This window comes from Bactrocera latifrons, unplaced genomic scaffold, assembly GCF_001853355.1.
Source record: "Bactrocera latifrons isolate USDA-ARS-PBARC rearing strain unplaced genomic scaffold, ASM185335v1 scaffold_42, whole genome shotgun sequence".
NCBI classification, from domain to species: domain Eukaryota; kingdom Metazoa; phylum Arthropoda; class Insecta; order Diptera; family Tephritidae; genus Bactrocera; species Bactrocera latifrons.
This window is the reverse complement of record NW_017537068.1, coordinates 1707989-1725076: the sequence shown is the minus strand read 5'-3', so window position 1 is coordinate 1725076 and position 17088 is coordinate 1707989.

Here is a 17088-nt window from a genome sequence, read left to right as displayed (position 1 = left end):
TACTCAACTTAGCCATCCCAATAACGAATATTGATATAAACCATTCAGCAAAACTGATTAATTTGAAAAAAAAAAAAAAAACTTGTTTAACCAGTGTTATTTTGTATTGGTGCACTACTTTTCCAGTAATGGAGTTTACCATTAAGTTAAATAATAAACTCAGATATCGATCTAGTCGGCTGCTTTAAAATTACGCCAAATTTATGTGGTCTACGGAGAGAGCAGGATATTTGTTAAAATCTGGCAGGGTCCTCTCTTAAGACTTCTCTGTTGAGAAATGTAGAGAAGTACTTAACAGTTAGCTCTATAGACATTTTCTACAAGCAGAATATCCCAATATGTAGCATAAAGAGGAAAGTTGTCAATTACTTTGATGACGTCCTTGATCTTAGATACCCCACAACTATACATACATATGTCTTACCGACAGATATTTCAAGTTTCTTCAAATCTGAAAATACTTAAATTCAGTAAAAAGTGAAAGTAAAAATAAAGTTAACCTAATTTATTGAAGGATATGAAAAATCAGAGCGCGAAAATGTGCCAAATCGAGCGAAAATAAAAAAAGGTGTTAAATATACATAAAAACACACCAATCCCACATATGAAGGTATATTCGTAGGAGATGAGGAAAAAGTGAAAGCGATAAAGTGGAAAACTTGATAACACACATACTACCGTTGATGTTATGCGCGATAAATTGATGTTTATTAGTTCGATGATATTCACATTAAACGGCGACGTATAAGCTCAATTGGTTTTAATGTAACAATTGATATCATAGCGAAAACACACAGACACAGCATATATATGTTAATTCATGTCCCTACATATAATCGTTGTGCCATCACCTTCTCACACCACCTAGTCAGGCATTACGTACCCGAACCAATATTTTAATAGCATCTCACAAGCTAAGGGAATACTAAAAAATTAGGTGATGGAGATAAGCGTTGTTCCGCTCGTATGGCCAGAATTAATATTTACGCCAAGGGGAGATTGAGCGCAAATAAGTACAAATACACATGTCGTCCAACTAATAGGAACATTATAGTAAATTCGTGAATATCATAAAAAAACTAAATTAAACTTCAGTGAGGCAGACTATCTAGAATAGTCACAAGATTTCGATTGTTACCCTATTTTCCAATTGTTCATGCTATTTCCTTTATTTGGAAACTATATATTTTATGACGCTAAAATCAGGGAAGAGTATTTTAAACTTAAAAACTAGCTAGTTTAAGTCGGTACTGTTAACTCTCTGAATTGAAATAATGCTTTCCTGTTGTTGGCTTTAGTTGGAAGATATCAAACGTTACAAATGTAACGGATTGCCTTAAGATCTGACTATATTATTGGAAATTATATATAAAGATGATCATCGATAAAGATTTTATCAAATAAGGGTCACACTTGCAAATCATGTTGCTCAAATTTTATTTAGAATTCTGTCTTAATACCGTCATTTCATACAGCAAGCATGGACAAGTTGAACTGAAAATTTCATCGAGTGAAGCAAAGACTACAGGACCTCCGGTTCTAAAATGTCTGCTTTGAATACCAATCTTACTATTGTAGAAGACATATGAGTTTTAAGTGGAGTATATGGGAGTATATAATAATTTTAACCGCAAATAAATTTTTTGTCGATTTTTAATCAAGCGATATCAATACAAGATAATTGCGCTTGTAGCTTTGAGCCACAGTGTATGTGGGGATGAATATGTATATTCGACACATTCGCACATCTATACAGCGAGCATTATATCTCAGTACAAACGCATATCCAAAGCTTGGAAGCGGCGGTGGGAGCGTATACGTAACTAGTAGGCGGTGTGAGAGTTTAGAATCGCAGTTGCGGTTGAAGTGAGCGCTTTGCGGTGGTAAAGCCGTGAAATGAACCAAATCGCGCTGCCTTTGTTGAAAGCAATAAACGCATGAAGCGCTACGAACGCTATCGACGGGGAGAGATGTGTGCGCCAGAGCATTTAGCACACAGGCAAGTGAATATGGGTGTGTGTGAATGTGTAATAAGAAAAAAATATGGCTAAAATTGTGCACACAGTGGCTTATTATATCCGTAGACAGTTGGGAGATTTAATTCTCGATTTTTTCCCATTCCTGTGTTGGCAATCGGCTTTTGTGTGGGAAAAATTAGGTTACCGAGGCACACATATCTGTCGCTAAGCAGACACAGGAGGATATGCATAGCCGCTATGTTGCATTTATGTACATAAGTATATATATATATATATGTATGTAGAAGTGTATTGTAGCTGCCAGACTTCCGCTTTTTGAGCAACATGCATGCAACGCCAATTGTGCTTGCCACAGTACGCTTTCGCCTTCTTTCGCTGACGCAAATATTTGAAAAATCATTTTTTGCGCTAAGCCATATTTCCGCCAGCTAAAAATCGTTGGCAATGGTTGCAAGAAAAAAATTGTAATACAGAAAAAATTGTAATACATTTTTTTCATAATTCCTATGCTGCCGTAAAGCTCATGCGCCAGCTAGGACTGCTAAAACCGCACGCGAGCTCTGCAAACTCAAATCGTCGTTGACTGGCAGCAGCAGCCCGTGTGCCTACGCGCCAGAGTTCGCAGGGATCATATTGCGGTTGTTCGGTGTGTTGATTTTTAATTTAGATAATTTTTCATGCTCCGATGCGCCGCAGTTATGTTTGATGAATGTCTAACCGCCTATCTGTACGCAATCCGCTGGGCCCTCAAACGCGCTTTCGTCGACAAGCACGCTTCCGCCTTGCCGTGCAGCCAGTTGGTAGACAACAATGCTGAATCCTTTAGCTAAGGATGCGAATTTCGATTCATACCTAAAAATATATATACACACAGTCCACTATGCGCCAGCACACTCACATAGTTTCAATATAATAAATATAACCTCTGCACATACATATGCATATGTACTATGTCTGTATACTTGTAGCTATAACGGAAATTGGCTAAAACGCTTTGTATGCTAACTGCTCCATAGCGGTTACTGCAAATTGCGTAAAATTGATTTAAGATTTATTGAGCGAAAATTCTTTTGTGCCTTATGGCAATTATTTACCACAGCAGACGCACACAAAGCCATAGACACTTTCACATATACATATATGCTTGTATGTATACAAACATTTACGAATATATAATATAAGCGCATAAATGTTCGCTTTAGCAACATGCTGTTCTGCTCTATATACATTCTAGCTTCATTTTGCTGCTCTTTTTGCTTGCTGATATAAAAGATGTTAATTAGTTTCACTCTTTTAGAAATAAAGATAATTGAAATTCCTATTTACTTTTATGGAGCTTTTATATGCACATGTGTGTGCATGTATTTTGCATATAAAAATGCCAACCAAATAGAATATCAAAGTATATTATACTGATTTCTTCTTACATATTCCTTCATAGGGGGCAATTAGGTATGTATGTAATCATTTCTGCTGCGCTGATTGTCCAGTTCGCATATTCGAACTGTGTATAGTTTTATTTAATTGCAAAATAACCATAATGCATTGGAGAATTTATAGCCACATACAAACGATAAAGCAAATAAAAGGTGTCTTTAAATTGCCAATGAACTTTTATCACTAAAATAAGATAAAGACAGACAAAAAAGTAAGGAAGTGCTAATTTGGGTGTAAGTGAACATTTTATACTCCTCTGAAACACCTTTAAATTTATATGATTTTTTTTATAAGAATATTGCGTAACAATTCAATTACGTATAAAAATTAATAAGGGATTTCAATGATATTTGGTATTTTAATAATTTATATTATAGGTCATCGACTCATTCACATTATTTGCCATATTTTAACATCAGCCAAATGAAAGAAAAAGTGTTAAAAAATTGATGGTAAAATTATAAATTGCTTATATATATATATTTTTTTTTACCAAAAAAATGTGCGAAATTCGGAATTTTAAACTAGAATACTATATTCGGTTCATTTTAACTAGTCAGCTGAGTTCGCTTGTAAAAAAAAAATACTTTGTTAGCAATTAACTGGCCTATTTCTTGATATCATTCAGTAAGTTCGCCTTAATTAAGTGCTGGCCTTAAGCGCTATATAGCTAGTGCCATCGACATGTTGCAACCATTTATCATAAAGACGACTGATTTTGAGGTGTATAATAAAAAAATATAGATTTCGCTTGTAGTTCTCACTATTGACAAACACATTCTGGAGATGGTGAACCCAATTCCTCAATCGATAACGAACGGACGTTCCATCGGACGACCATGAAGAAGTTCAAATAGCAATTACCCGTTTGACTCAGGAGTTTTTTTGTTTTTACATGTCATTTCAACAATTTATTTAAGTGTTATGCACCCAATAAATTAATATTGAAAAAAATCATTATGTACTCTATTTGTGTTGAATGTATTTATTTATAAAAAAAAAGCCAGACCGTTTACCGATTAGTTAATTTCAACATTAAAGAAATATCCACTCCAATCCACCCACAATCTGCGCCAACTACAGTGGGATAAACCTCCTTAACATCGCGTATAAAGCGCGAGCGTATTATGTGAAAGATTAAAGCCCACCGTCAACAAACTGATTGGACCTTATCAGTGTGGCTTCAGGCCTGGAAAAGCAACAACCGACCAGATATTCACCATGCGCCAAACGGAAAAGACTCGTGGAAGGAGAATCGACACACACTACCTCTTCGTCGATTTCAAAGCTGCTTTTGATAGCAAGAAAAGGAGCAGCCTTTATGCCGCGATGTCTGAATTGGGTATCCCCGCAAAACTAATATGCGTAAACTGACGTTGGGCAGCACCAAGAGAGCCGTCAGGATTGGGAAGGACCTCTCCGAGCTTTTCGATACCAAACGAGGTTTCAGGCAAGGCGATTCCCTACCTTCTTCAACCTGCTTCTGGAGAAAACAATATTGATATCGATATCTTAGGCCTCAACACCCGCGCATCAGTTCAGCTCTCTCCAGACTGGACAAGGAGGCGAAGCAAATAGGTCTGGCAGTGAACAAGGGCAAGACAAAATATCTCCTGCCATCAAACAAACAGTCGTAGCACTCGCGACTTGGCACTCACGTCACTGTTGACAGTCATAACTATGAAGTTGTAGATAATTTCGTCTATCTTGGAACCAGCGTAAACACCGCCAACAATGTCAGCCTGGAAATGCAACGCAGGATAATTCTTGCCAAAACTGATGAATCGATGTTGAGAGTTTTCGAGAGAAAGTTCTGCGAAAGATGCGATGGAACGATGAGCTGTATGAGATATATGACGACATTGACATAGTTCAGCGAATTAAAAGACAGCGGCTACGCTGGCTAGGTCATGTCGGAGGAAGCAGAGGAAGAGGAAGACCTCCACTCTGTTGGACGGGCCAGGTGGAGAAGGACCTGGGTACGCTTGGAATATCCAATTGGCGCCACGTAGCGAAAAGAAGAAACGACTGGCGCGCTGTTGTTAACTCGGCTATAATCGCGTAAGCGKTGTCTACGCCAATTAAGAAGAAGAAGGCTACGCTTGCTAGATCATCTCGTCCGAATGGATGAACACACTCCAGCTCTGAAAATATACGACGCAGTAGCAGTCAGGGAAGCAGGGGAAGTAAAATACCTCTACTCTGTTAGAGAGATCAGATGGAAAATGACTTGGCTGCACTTGATAATCTCAAGATCTGTTGCCGATTTCATGGTAATACCATTTTTCATTTTTCGTATATTATATAAATTTCAATCATATTATATGTGCTTACTTAAAAGCAGGTCATAGGAGATGTCGCGACAATCCCAACAGACACATAACAAACCTTTTCTTACCAACAATCCTGGTTCGGCCACTTTTAGCGATTCGAAAATAATCGTTTTCATCAGTAACCAACTGCTTTAAAAAGGATTTTATTTAAATGGTTCTAAATCAATTGAGCAACCGAAACAGTGGTCGGACGTTCTAGAATACTTTATCGATATTCTTCCACAGTGTGGAGCATCTTTGATTGGCAGTTACAGTACCAAGCCCATATGTATTTGCAGACTTTCAACCGCCTGGCTTGCGTTTTCGTCTTTTTTGAAGAAAAAACGGTAAAATATGACGTATTCTCTTTCTGCTGGTCTTAATTTTTGGTGACTACCCAAACAATACTGAGTCAAGCAATAAAAAAAAACTAAATTGCGTCCAATATCAGCACTGAATGTTAAAATAATGTTGACCTTGTTATAAGATTGGCCGTAAAATGTTATATATTTTAATAAATGAAGTAAATATTTCAATTTTGGAAGAAAAGTTGCATTCAATATCTCAAACGATTTTTTTTTTTGGATAAGTCTTGTACAGTTTTCACTTACTCTGATAGCGTACAATAACTCATAAACGGAAGATTGAAGGTCATTATTAGATCAGATTTAGTTCATCGCAGACCACGGTGTTTAAGTATTGGCTTCAAAAGACTGCGCTTAGAAAAAAGTCCTGAAAAGTTGAATTAAAAGCAATCGTTTACTTCGATGGCACCAAAGATATAATATCCATCACATAAACAAAGTATTCCTGACAAGAACTTGGATCCGTCTGTTGGTATGGCAGTTATATAACACAGCGACACCGAGCCATAGTTTTCTGCAATAATCCATGGCGTATTTCTTACAGATATCTCATCAAATGAAAACGTTCCGATCGCTCAATTTGTATGGCAAATATGCTATAATCCGTTCGTCGACCATTTCGACAATGAGCAGCTTCTTGGTAAGTAAAGGACGGTGTTATTTTCAATTTCACATTATCTATCATCAAAAACTCAGGAGTAGTTTTCATATGTTCGCTCATTCGAACCACGTCTTATATTCAAAACCAATAGGTAAATTTTGAAACAGTTTTAGACTATTACAATTGATTTCACTTTGTTTTTTATTTTCTAAATATAGTAGTTAGGTGGACAAATTTAAGTACAAAACAAATAAATTTAGTAGTTTCCTGGACACTCCATTACTTTGCTTCCTTTTTTGCTCCACTCTCCATTACTTTTCAAGCGCATCGGGCAGTAGAGCGATGATTTTGGCTCGAGTCAAATTTTCGCCATGAAAATATATTACTTTTCCATACAGAGATTTGCCCTTTCATCTTCGCTACAAGTCAAACAAAGATTTATTCTTAAAAACCCAGCCGAATTTTGCTCCCTCGAAATCGAAATGGTATGAATTTTAAGTAGACAGCAACGACAAATTTAAAGCAGATAGTGACACAGTGCTGCACAAAACTTGTAAAATGTAAAAAATTAAAAGGCAAACTGCAAATGTTGTGGTTGTTGCAATGTTGCCACTACAACAGGCTATATTTGTACTGTTTCCACTCTGCCACTTGAATTTGCCAAGCAGCATCTTTTAGTGTCAACATTTATGTGTATGTATGCATGTATTTTTACCATTTCATGTGTGTGTTTGCTTCGCAATTCAAAACATTTACACCCAACAAAGTCATATTTCATCGAAATAAATAAAATTTATTGCACGCGCCAAATAAATCGTAAGTGCAAAATTTGCATATTTTCAGGCGCATAAGCAGCTAAAGGACACAGACTGTTGCAGTGTGCAAGTATATATATATGTATGCGTGTGCGTGTGGGCGTAGCACTATAAAAACATGCAAATCAAACGAATGTGTTTTATAGCTGCCACAAAGGAAAGTAGCAGCACTTTGGAGTGTAGAGCAAGTAGTGAAATAAACTTACGCTGCCACAATAACTTATGTGTTTTAATAAGAGCGCGCTTACGTATGTTTTCTCTTTGGTAGCTCAGTAACTTCAGGCGCTGTTGCCCAAACTACTTACGCCAACTACAAAGACACTAACTGTTGTTGCTTACAACAAAATGTGGCATATATATGACAATACACACCCACATGCACATATACATATGTAATGCCTATGTACGTGCCACCAACACTGCGTCGTTGACAACATTAAATGGCACAAGGTTAAATATACCATCAAGTCTATGGCGCTTTGCTAAGACGCGCGCATCAACTCACTCACAAATAAACATACAACTTTCAGCGCATGCTTGTGTTGGATATCTGCAGTGGCAACTTGATAAATTGCGTTGTAAGCGCTGATGAAAAATTGTTATTTACAATAAAATGTGATAAATATCAAGCATTGCAACCAGCATTCCCTTCTCTCACTCTCGCTTCGCTGGCTTTCAATTCGCTTTCTATGCGCTTACACGCTGCTCAGAACCATTGCTTTCTTCCAACAACGTTTCTATGGTTCTTTGTATATGTGTATGCTAGCAGCAAGCACGCATCTTTCTGTGGTCCATCCTTTCGTTTGACATTGGAATTGATAGCCGCGCAGCATGTGTTTGTCACATCCGTAGAAAATGTCACGAAAAATTTTCATTTCATCTTAAGTGGTTTTAACGCTATCTGCTCACCCACATATGCACTTAGATTGAAGGAATTATGTATGGTTACATGCTTAAGCAAAATCCCATGCTTGTCAGCTATCTACGGCAGTTAGTGTGGTTCACTTGAAGGCTAGCATTTTTAGCATATGGTATGTGATTAGCTTAAGATGATAAAACATCGCACTTTTATCTCGAAAGTTTTGAGTTTAATGCTTAAAGCAATGCCATCACTCGCGATTTTTGGTATTTGACACATATCCATACATTTACATAAAAAAAAAAGTTTACGGAAAATTGAGCGTAAATTAATGCGCAAAATAGTTTAGCCATGAAATATAATACTTTGCTGATTGCCACTGCAGAAACCTGTTAAGGAAACCAGAGAAATAAAGAAGAAAATACGGTGAATATATAAGTCTATCTTTACTCTCTCATAACCTAAATATTTGCTAATAGTTCCAATATTTATCGACCCTAAAAGCAAAAAATTTGGGATAAACACTTTCGACCTTTAGCCTTTCGTTGTCCTGAGGAACGGTGTTCCACACCTATGCCTCATGCTTGCAGTTTCTGAGAGATTGCTTCCTTTACACGGCCCTATTGTTGAAAGTACAGGTGAGGTACATGCTCTTATTTGGCCGTAGGGGAACAGGTTATAGCAGATGATCCAATCCCAACCAAACACACAACTTACCTGACCGTCTATTCTCGCTTAACTATCGTGTGCACCGGCTGCCCTATTCGCTTCAAAATATGTTTGATTGTGTTGCCATTCAGCAGCTATTCGCATAAGAAAGTTAAGTCCAAAAGTTTTTTTTTTTTTGCGTTAACTCGAGTGAGAATTATTCATTGAGCTTCTACAGGCTATTCTAATAAGAGTGATATAATGTCTTTTCAAAACAGCAAGACACTACTTGTTAAGTAAATTTAAAACTTTTTATTTGTTGTAAGGTGCAATCGATACAATTAAGTTCCGAAAACAATATCATTCCATCACGACTTCTTTTCCATGAGCGAAATCCGATGTACCGAATAATCGAGTACTTTTTCCATTAACTCAAGTGCTATGTCAGGATTGGCACCTAATATTGGCTTCTAAGTTTTAAGAGAGTCTGTCTTATTGCTAAAGACAATGACTTCAACTAACCCGACAAAAGTATTAAATCACAACTTCTCGGAGACCATCAATGTCACAATTTCTTGTAGTAATATAATCTTACCAGTTTTATTCTGAAAGAATATAATACCACCAGACCAAAACCCACACCAAACTGTCAATTTAAGTGAATGTAATAGTTACTCATGAAAAAATTGTCGTATTTCTTCGAACAAGAGTCGTCAGTTTTCTTTATTTACGGCACCACTCAGTTGAAAGTGAGCCCTATTGGAGAAAATTATTTTCTTAAAAAATCGTTAACGTTTTCAAGTTGTTCAAAGGTTAAATCAGAAAACCCACGACGTTTACGGTGGTCCAATGGCTTCAGTTTTTGGGAACAATTCTAAATGGACTCAAGCTCAAATCCCATCTCAAAATCCGCCAAGTTGGGGTTTGAGACAATCTCAATTCTTGAGAACGTCTTGGAATCGACAAATTGCGGTCTTTAGTAATACTTGACTGAACGGCAGCAATATTTCCATTACTTCGAGTGGTAGTTTACCTTATTGGCGCTTGAGCATTGTGTGAAGAAAATGTTACGCACTGGGTTTTATTAAGTACTTCACATACACCCCACAATCTTATGGAGTAAAGTCAGCCGAATGTTCGAAAATAATAGTAATAGTTATGTATATGGTGAATATGTATGTTTTCGAGTTTTTTTTTTTTTTAATTATACTGTTATGAATGAAACAAGTTTTGTAATTTTCATTAAGATAACTCAAATATTGGCCGATATATCTAGCGTAAAGTCACCCGGAATTTCGAAAATCATAATATAAGGTATACTTGCATGGGGGCCCATGGAAGTCTTGACCCGATTCAACACATTTTAGAAACACAGAATTACTATTGTCAGGAGAGGGTTCTGTCTGAATTTCAATTGTATATCTGACTCATTGACCAATATTTTCGGTCAAAAGTCAATTACAGCTATTGGGTCCACATAATCGGTACCTAGGGGCTTGAACAGTTTTGTTTGTCTTAGGGCGCTTTTTGATCATAAAGTGGCATACTTTATTTGTGCAAAGTTTCAGCCTCTTATATCGATTACTTCCTGAATTATGTACTGTAAAGTGAAAGAATTGAATGGAATTAAAAATTGTGCTATAGGTAAAGAAGTCGTGGATGTAGTCCGACTTCAGCCATATGAGAAGAATGCGGATTTGAACTCGACGCTTCATCCTGCTCATTTATATATATGTATATAACCCTATATTTACCTTGCTTAGTTTTAGGTGTCATTATTAAGTGAACAAAGCTATTATACTATTAGCAATTGGTTGGAAGAGTATAAAAATGCAGGCCATCACATATTAAAAATTATCGAAACGAGAGTTAGAAAGCATATCAACCCTATTGGAAAGCTCGGTATTTATGTTTAGCCCTACTTAAGTGCTCCCAAGTCGATTTTAATGCAATGGTTAAGTCTTGGATAATCGAAACAATGTTTCCGTGACGGCCGGACTCATCCATATCCATAATTTTATCGATATTTTGAGCATTCCGAACTTCGGTGTATCGTTGACATCAAAACTACTTAAACAGTATCCTGACTATAAACACTATTCACATTTTGAGAAAACAAACTCTCTGGCAGTGAACGAGGGCAAGACGAAATATCACCTGTGATCAAACAAACATCTTGCCAACAGCTGCTACTTCGGACTGAGTGGGCAATTGAGAAGTAAAGTTCTCTCTCGACAAACCAAAACCAAGCTCTATAAGTCACTCATAATTCCCTTCCTGCTATATCGTGCAGAGGCTTGGACGATGTCAACAACGGATGAGTTCTGCGAAATTCTGCGATTTATGGTCCTTTGCGCGTTGGCCACAGCGAATATCGCATTCGATAGAACGATAAGCTGTATGAGAAATATGACAACATTGACATAGTTCAGCGATTTAAAAGAAAGCGGCTACGCTCACTAGGTCATGTTGTCCGAATGGACGAAAGCACTCCAACTCTGAAAGTATTCGACGCTGTACCCGCCGGGGGAAGTAGAGGACGAGGAAGAACTTCACCCCGTCGGAAGGACCAGGTGGAGAAGGACCTGGCTACGCTTGGAGTATATAATTGGCGACTGGTGCGCTGTTGTTAACTCGGAAGAAGAAGAAGAAACTGTAAAGTATGGTCTATTTGATTTTATTTTGGTTTTAACCGAGTGAATATCACGTCCACATGGTTTTAGAATGTAGGAAAATTGTATACCTAAAACTTAAGCTACGATCGATTGTTAAAAACCCAATCAAAATACAGGATGGATTTGACTTCGTCGGTGTGAAGAGTACTTTAACTATTTTCTTTTCTAGCATAACAAATGGTTTTTTCGGCAAAATTAATTTATTTTATTCAAAATAGTCTCTTTTTGCTTCAATACAGCTTTTTGCCCAGTCCAAAATCATGTCGAACGAGTGTTTTATCCCGTTGGTTGCTACGACCGCCAGTATGTCGGTGCAAGCCTTTTGAATGGCCTCTACGTATGCATAACGCTTTACTTTCATCAGCAAATGCATTTTTCCGAAAAGGAAGAAGTCGCACAATGCCATATCAGATGAGTACGGGGAGTGGTTAAAGTTAAAATGTGATTCTTGGTCAATAATTGGTCACAAGCGTCGATCGATGAAACGGCGCATTTTGATCGTCAGTCAATTTGTGCGCCCAAATGTTCACTGATGATTTTACCCACATGTTAATCGTCATTTATGTCCCCACTCCCACCTTGAAAACATTGATACCATTTGTGCACTCTGTTACGAGATGGGCAATCATAGCCATAAACTTGTTTCATCAATTAAAACAAGTCGACATATAGATGGCGCCACCGAGGTGCGCTGGATTCAAAAAGTCCTGTTTACTTTGGAAAGCACCGTATATATAAACAGTACAAACAGTATTAGAAGTCATGATAATAGTATTTATTTCTATATATGTGTATATGAAATATGAGCCCAACTAACTCCGACTACGCAGTGCAGTATAGAGTAACTATGGTGTCTAAAAGTGAAGCTATTAAAGCGCTGTCACTTGCTAAAACTATAAGTCAAGCAAACTATGTTACAAACTATCCTTAAAATTAAGTTTTTAATGTAACACTAACCTCGAGGACTTCAGTTGAGGTTATAAAGTGATCACTTAATTCTCAGCAGATATGCTTTCTATTCATTTTTTCAGCGCTGGTGTACCGTACTTCTATTTTGTGCATAACTACATAATTATTTCTTTGTATTAAAACTAAGTACATAAATACGAGTACTCGAAAATGTTAAACATAAAATTGTATTGCCTCTCCTGCTCTCCTGCCAAATTTTGTAAAAGAAAATGGAAAATGATTCGAAAAAGTTGCTCCAAACGCAGCAGCAACTATTATACAATAGTCACCCCAGGCACTGTACAATACGTCGTTTACACTAAAAATGTGCTAAAATTTAGAAATTAATTTAAAAAATAAAATATTTTTAATCACACATAATTTACATCACTAGATGTCTGCTACAAATTTATCTCTTTGGAAGTAGATTCCGGTACCTAATGTATAACACTGATTAAGGCGATCCTTTTCATTAACATACATACGTCTTAATGGAAATGATTATAGAAAGAGACACCTACACAAAGAGACAGCTTGATCAATAGCTGCTTAAAGCAATGGCTACTAAATGGGCGCAGGTCTTAGAACAGCAAACATCGATTTATTGCACTTTGACTGAAGGTGTGTGCACGGTTTGTTTCGCACAAGTTAACTGACGACCAGAAATTGCTCAGTATCCAACATTCGACGGACGATTATTTCATCAAAAATCACATTTTAACCATAAACCACTCCCCGTATTCACCTGATATGGCATCGTGCGACTTCTTCCTTTTCGGAAAAATGCATTTGCCCATGAAAGGCTTGCACTGGCATCCCATACCGGCCAACGAGCTAAAACACTCGTTCGAAATGCTTTTAGACCGTGCAAAAGGCTGTATTTAAGCAAAGGGATGCTATTTTGAATAAAATAAATTGATTTTGCTGAAAAAACCATGTTTTCTTTTCCTGTTTACTTTGGAATGAACCATGTATATAGGCACAAATTTGGTATTGAGATTATGTGCATGATAGACTCAGCTTAATGTGAATTTTGTGCTGAGGTTGAGTCCACGGTTTTTCGTTGCTTAGCATATGACCTGCCTTGAACCGTTTAAATCGTAATATAATATGGATTTACTGGAGAACGCAATAATTGATAGCTGAAAGGCGACCGCTTGAGGCCGCTTGAACCGGTTTTCGACCTTCGCTCTTAATTTAAATTAATCAAAGACACTACTTATGTGTGAATTACTATAAACACTTACCTTATGGGTCTTAAATCTAATTATTCTACTGGCATTGCTGACTATAGTCGAACCACTGTGCGCTGACACATGCAGCGCCACAGCCTCCGCACAATGGCACTGGGGCGCTAAGGCACAACGCAGTCAACGCTTGAGGACGCATGTAGACTAGTGCTAATTTCAGTGTCTATGTATGGATTCTACGTTAATACGAGCACATATTGCATACACTAACTCCACGGCGTGTCGACTTAATGCCACAACGTTGGTACACTTTTCGACTGCTGAGGTGGATGAGCAGCGATGGCGTGGTCGACAATGGCAATGGCGCTGCAAAGGCACTAGGGGTAATTGTCAAACTGTACATACACACAAATGTCGTGGCGGCAGTACATAGAAACTGCAGCATACATAGTGCGACGGCAGCGCGAAGTGGCGCACAGCGCTTAAGCGGTGAGTAGCTATTTCCTTGCCAACTTGGCCAATACGACACTGTAATAACAATAAATTCGCCAGATTGTGAGTTTTATATCTCGTCGGTCAATTATATTGAAAAGTTTGAATACAGCGGAGTGGAGTACGAGTTATAATCAAACAAGTTGAACACCGCTGGGTTGAGCGCTTATTTAGCTTAAAAATCCGGTTTGTATATTTCAGTGATAATTGTGCCAGAACAATGGTGACGCAAGGAACTGCTTCGGATTAAATTTGTGTAAATACTCGAGCACATAGTAGTTGACAGCGACTTGGCTGGGCTAATGTTGTAGCAGCCGATAGAGGGCGCGAAAACTAAATATACAATTATTACCATACTGTGTGTGTTCCTGATGTACTCATCCTTGCTGTCATGCCAATGTTTAGTTTGCTTTTAACTTCTTAAACTAATATTTCCACTATTTTCCCAGCCGCTAAACTCCTACCGACCAAGTGTAGTTTGTAGTGGTTCTTCTCTTACAGAGACATTGTGTATGGCGGACTCTTCACTTAACCCTCTACCGGCTTTGTAGTCGCTGGATGCGTGTGTGTGAGCTTTGTGTCCACTGCATTTAAATTGCTCCCTTAGCTCTAAGTGTCGCTATGCGCTTGGCCGCCGCTGTTATCTAGGGAACTTACTATGGACACGAAGCAATTACTATCACTTTGTTTGCCCGATTACATATGGCTCAGAGCGCGTTGATATGCTGCAGCTTGAGGATAAATGCGAGCTGGTAAATACAATTTGTCAAAAGCAATAGTTGTGGAAGTTACGGAGTTAGTAGTTATGAATTGAATATACATTTTTGTAGTGGTTAATATTTAGTTTTCGAAGTCGTTCGAATTGTCTCATATTCTTTTGTTTCATTTGAGGGAGTAAAAAAATATTAATATCTGATTTCCATAGAAGAATTTCTATTTCCATTTGACTCGCAGGGTTGTTACTATTCTATTAATAATAATAATACTCAACGATTACCCTCCTCCCGCCCAACCTACGCGCGGGGCGCAATCCGCGAACGAGCGGAATTAGCCGCGTCATAAAAGGCAAGAGATTTTTAAGCGTTGCGATCTTATGCTGCTCAGCTACAGAAACAAAAATTTCAACAGCCAAAATTGAGAATTAGATTAAAGTTTATAATTTTTAAACGTTACTTGTTAGGAGTAAGATTTGTTAAGAGTAGATAAAATATTTTTTTTAATGGTAAAGAGAGAATCTGTTAGATCAAATGTGCTGGAAGGAGAATTGAAATCGTGACATATACGGCGGAATGGTTCGTTTAGCTCGAAATTTGTTCTAGAAAATTTTAAAAGTAAAGGTCTAAACTGCCTAGTAGAGCGAGCGGGAATGTTAAAATTAATATCAGACAAGAGAGATGGGCTACGGACTGACCCATTGATGAGTTTTACATGAAATATTATACCAAGCATTTCCCTACGACTAGCGAGTGTCGGGAGATTTATAAGTTTTAAACGGTTAGTGTAAGGGGGAAGATTTAAACTGGAATCCCAATGCAAATGATTTAAGGCAAAAAGTAAAAATTGTTTTTGAACGGACTCTATTTTCTCAGAATGAACTAGATAACAAGGGTTCCATATCACGGAAGCATACTCTAATATAGGCCTCACCAAAGATGTAAAAAKAATTTTTGTGGTAAGCGGATCTCTAAATTCTTTAGACCAACGTTTAACAAAACCTAGAGCACCTTTAGCTTTAAAAACCATGGAAGATGTGTGAAGATTAAAATTGAGTTTGGGTCCATAGTTTTTCCCAAGTCAACAAAACTGCAGACTTGCTCCAACCTAAAGTTTTGTATTACGTATGAAGTAGGRTCTACAGATCTACGTGAAAAGCACATCGTTTTACATTTTTTAAGGTTCAATGGCATGTCATTTCTAACACACCAAGAAACTAGGTTGTTTAAGTCTGTTTGCAATTGACATCTTTCSCTATTYGAGGTGAATGATTTAAAAAGTTTTACATCGTCAGCATATAATAAAACTTCTGAAAACTTAACAACAGATGATATGTCATTAATAAATAACAACAACAGAATTGTGGCTACCTTGAGGAAAGCCTGAAGAAACATTGATTATATCAGAAAAGGTATCGTGAAATATGACTTGTTGAATTCTATTACTAAGGTAATAAGCAATCCATTTTAGAAATATTGGTTGAAAACCAAGAAGATCAAGTTTATTCAAAAGAATTAATTGATTTACTTTATCAAAAACTTTACTAAAATCTGTGTATATAACATCAGTATTCTTATTCTCCCTAAAGCCCGTTGATAAATGTGATACAAATTCAAGCAAATTAGTTATTGTAGATTTCCCTTTACGAAAACCGTGCTGAGAACAAGAAATTAGTGGAGAGATCCGGAAGGTTATGTCGTCTGTTATAATTGCTTCAAAAAGTTTAGGTATTGGAGACAACTTTGCTATTCCCCTATAGTTTTCAATAGATGACCTAAATCCACTCTTATGCAAAGGAATTATAAATGACTTTTTCCATATGGATGGAAATAAGTCTTGCATAAGAGATGAATTAAATAGTTTTGTTAGGGGTTGGTATATATATTTGGCACATTTCTTAAGAAAGCATGAGGGAATTATATCTGGGTCATAATTATATGATTGTTCTAACATATTTAAGTGATATAAGATGTCTGCTTCGGAAATGGTAGGTGCATTCTGTCATCGGTCATAATTTGTGCTGATGCGGAACATTTTTTGGCGATTTTGGAGA